Source organism: Pungitius pungitius, chromosome 11 (assembly GCF_949316345.1).
Source record: "Pungitius pungitius chromosome 11, fPunPun2.1, whole genome shotgun sequence".
NCBI lineage: Eukaryota > Metazoa > Chordata > Actinopteri > Perciformes > Gasterosteidae > Pungitius > Pungitius pungitius.
This window is the reverse complement of record NC_084910.1, coordinates 9,816,371-9,820,784: the sequence shown is the minus strand read 5'-3', so window position 1 is coordinate 9,820,784 and position 4,414 is coordinate 9,816,371. Positions and strand designations below refer to the sequence as shown.

The following is a 4,414-nucleotide window of genomic DNA, read 5'->3' as shown; positions in this document are numbered from 1 at the left end:
AGCTGAAACGAACTTGAAAGAATTGGAAAAAACAGAAATGGGGGAAGCTTCTATGAATTTGACAAAATACAGAACTAATAAAAGCTTAAATTACTTCTAAACATTGCTGAATCTTTTTCATTCAAACTTAATGAACTTGTACACCGCTTTGCTAGTCTTCTGACAACTCAAAGCGCTTTAATACTAGATGACATCTCTCACCCATTAATACACTGATGACACAACCTACCATACACAGTGGCACCTGCCCATGTGCACAGAATAAACAAGACAGGAGAAGATCCTGGCAACAAGTCAAAATAAAATATAAAAACATTTTGCATGGTTGGTGAGTGCCTCAAAAGTTTGCAAATAGTGTAGAAATTACTGAAAGCTTCGTGGCGGTGCCATCAAAAACGCTCCTGGATACTTCCGGATAAGTTAACCGTCATGTCTTGATGATGTCATAAAGATGCGCGGTTTTGTGAAATAAACATGGACGCATACAGCGCCAATGACTAATACAAGTACTACGTGTTTCACTTGGACAATTAAATGTTAGTGGACACACACAAATACTACAGCCCCCATCTCGATTACAATTGTTCACTCCTCAGTGCGCAGTTTCGCCCACCAGCGGACCCCCTCCTCCCCCCTAACCCCGGCTGGTCCACCGTAACTTTTGACGTGCTTATTAACTGACGGACCTTCTTGCGGTCCGATGAAGGTTATTAATAGTATATTAAGTTGACGCTTTGTTGCGTAAAATAAAGACCAAACGATCTCCTGTCATTCGCGTAAGAAAACAAACTCACGTATCTGCAGTTCAATCACCGAAGGAACAACGTCACGCCACTCCCCGTAACTTTTGACGTGCTTATTAACCTACGGACCTTCTTGCGGTCCGCGAAAAGGTTATTAATAGTATCACTCGCGTAAAAAAATAAACTCACGTGCCTGCAGCTTAATGACAACACCGAAGGAACAACGTCACAACCACGGTTTAAGTCTCCAGCGGGGAGTAGCCTCGTTAGCAGTTTAGCTAGCTAGCAATCTAGTACTTATGGCTCTCACATGTCTCAAATATCTTACGGTCCAGCCTCCACATTACTTACGGTCTGCTCATCCCGGGTCTCCGTCCCAACTCACGACATGCACGTCCATACGTACCGTTATCTAACCACGGTTAAACCTGCACGTCCCTGAGCTACGTCTTTATGGCCATAGATCAACAGCTGATCGCTAATTAGCTCACGGCGAAGAGAGTGAAGAGATTTAGACAAAATCCACACCTCAAACAAATGCTTCCTGGAGCAAAACTATTTGGAGTAGCCAAAAAATAATGACATTTTGAGAGACACAAGACTCTACCGAACGTTTGAGTGTAGTTTGTATGTCTCTATGTGTTTTAAAACTGCTCAAACAGCCGTTTACAAAAAGTGTACCGGCTGTGTTTTTTTTTTTTTAAATGTTGGCAGATTTGTATGGAAGCGTATGGGGCTCGGGGCAGACTTTGTCTCACAATCAGGCTCCTCACGCAAAAAGTAAATAACTCTGACATTCCAAACTTATACGAGTCCAACCAGCACAAGCACGGCTAATGTTTTCTTTTTAAATGAAGGCTGAAAAGTGAATATTGTGGCCGTAAAGATAAAAGTGCCTCTTTTTTTTTTACTGAATCCTCACACGGCGCTCACTCTAAATCGCGGGACAATCCGGAAAACTCCACTCTAAATTCGAAAGAAACCCCAAAACTAATGAAACATAATTAGTGTTTATGAAAAAACTATAATAGATATCAACAAGCTGTTTTTTTTATAAAATTGTTAAGACTTGTGTCAACATTTTAAAGTTTAAATGGTGTCTCTAGCTGAAAGATTGGAAAAGCTGAAAAAGTTGAAAGTTGAAGAAGTTTTGAAAGGATTTGGAAATTTAATCCATTAGGAAACCATGTTAAAAAGGTTGAAGATATTAATTTATATTAATTCAATTATAAGAGCTAAAAAGCTGAAAAGTCATAGCACCCCTCCCCTGAATGAGCTGAACATTTTAATATTTGAATGGTCTTAATAGCTGAAAGTGTGAAGGAGTTGAAAGGTGCGGCGGAAGAAATAGTAGAATAAGGCGGAATAAAGATTAGAAGAACAATACTTGGAATGCTTGAAGCATTCCAACTAATAAACAATGCCAGTAAAAAGCAATAAAATACATGCATGGCTTTTAATAGCTATACTTCCGCCACAATCATTCAAAAGACAAATATTGTATTTGTTACTTCACTTCATTGTTTGACTGCCCTGGTTAGTTTCAAAGAAAGAAACATTTCTTTGCTTGTCACATTGATTCATATACTAATGACAGTAACTAGAAATATTTGATTCCCGGTATTTGTCTTTTTAATGACGAGGTCAGAAAACCTCCCGAACAAAACGGTAAAATCCCCGAGCCAGCCAGGAGTCGAACCTGGAATCTTCTGATCCGTAGTCAGACGCGTTATCCATTGCGCCACTGGCCCACATGATATGGACCTGAGTTACGTAATGTATTTATGAATTTTAATCCCAAGTGTTGTCTTCCAAATATCTGATAAATGATTACACATATCGTTAGGACCATCCAATTTATTTATAATTTATTATATAATAATATTCAGTACAATATCTATATATAATAGACAGGTGCTTCGTGTCCCTAACTCGTAACTGTCCACACTGGATCTGTCCCTGATGTTTCATAAAGCCAGCATGGAAAGCAGATTATGTTGTTAGCATGAGCCTAATTCGGTTGGCCAAACCTTCCTGGTGTAACCTCTAGAAGCTCCAGGTTGATCTCCAGCTCTTTTACTTGGAGTTTCGCTAGTTTTGCTAGTGCTCGCCATCATCTCGTCGTTAAAACAAAGCTTATATACACAAGCCATAACAATGTCATCCGTGTGCCGATTGGCTAAATTGCATGTTAACATTTATATATTTCATATATTTAGTCAGCAATGGGCCAAGCTTCTTCATGAACCCTCCTCCTCAGGGCAATTTCTCCGTGGCCCCAGGGTCGCAAGACACGCCCACAGCCGGAGAGGATGTGCAGGAAGAGCATATATTTTGCACAGATGTAATATTTTACAAATATTACATTCCTTATGTCAAAAAACACTAAACAAATCTTCACAATATTAAACTAGTATTAATTGATGCCCATATTACAGACATTATGGACAAACTATTAAAAGAATCCAATAAAAATGTGGTGGGGCTTTAGTGGGGAAGCAAGTTACTTCCACTACAAGTCCACTGGGAAATATCAGTTCAACAATAAGGCACACAGATCAGTTACTGTGGGCGAGGCAGAGACTTGTTCGTAGTAAATTATGTAAATTAATAAATGAAAACTAATAAGTTGATGGGGACAAAGAAAATCACCAAAAAACAGGGATTATGAATTATTCTTTACCTTAATTTAAAAAACCCAAAAAACAACATGATACGCTAAAATAAAAAAATAGTTAGTAAAACGGCTCTTATAGCTCTTTTTGCTGTATTATGTAAGATATACACTATTAAACACGAGATCATTCATAAACTTTTCACACATACACGTTACATATCCGTTTGCCAGTGTAGCCAATCAGGAGCCAGATGACTTCATCAGTGCTGGAAGGAAGCGTTTGTTTATGTTCACCTCAGATACGGATCAAGCGATACAGAAACCTAATTAATTAATCAGGAATCAGGAAACATTCATTGCCATAATATGTCAGACATACAAGGAATTTGACTTGGCAGTTGGTGCATAACAGGCATTTAGACATTGGACAACAAGACAACAAGGCTTGAAGATTTATAGCATCTTTTGTGTATGCTTCTATTCCTTAAAGGAGAAATGCCCAATTAATATAATTCACTTGAATTAAAAGGAAGGACAAACAAAATATAGGGATTCAGGACATTTCAGTTGTATTTTCTGAACCATCAGTATAGAGCGCGATGTGTAATATTTATATATAATAAAGGACCTTGTACTCTTTTTTTCCATCTCATTTAATTATTAGGTAATAAACTTGAGATAACCTTACCACTTTGGAAGGAGATAACTCTCAGGTAGGTGACCTCAAGGAACTTGCTGAACACAACCCAGTTCTGCTCATCCTCCAGGAAATGGTAGTTCACTATTCAAAATTGAAATTCCAGACTGAAAATGCTTTTTATGTTCAGTTCCAAACATCAAAATCCTTAAAGTTGATTAGAAAAACCGAGGACCCTTGTGTTTTCTTTACACCAAAAGGTCCTTCTTTTACAATAAAACGCAAGCGAACGAAAAGTCCATCCAATGCCCCACCCCTGCTACCCCTTGCCAGGGTGTCTAAATCGAGCACACTATCTGTAACCCCGCCCCTCGGTCAACTCCCCCAATGACGACAGCATAGTCCTCCCAATGCGGG

The 4,414-nt window shown here is 38.8% G+C and overlaps 1 non-coding gene across 1 annotated transcript; it reads right to left on the bottom strand.

Annotated features, from left to right (window-relative positions):
* Positions 1-2,421: 2,421 nt before the first annotated feature.
* trnar-acg (transfer RNA arginine (anticodon ACG)) lies at positions 2,422-2,494 on the bottom strand. Its single transcript has one exon. It is a non-coding gene; the product is annotated as a tRNA-Arg (tRNA).
* Between the last annotated feature and the right edge of the window lie 1,920 nt (positions 2,495-4,414).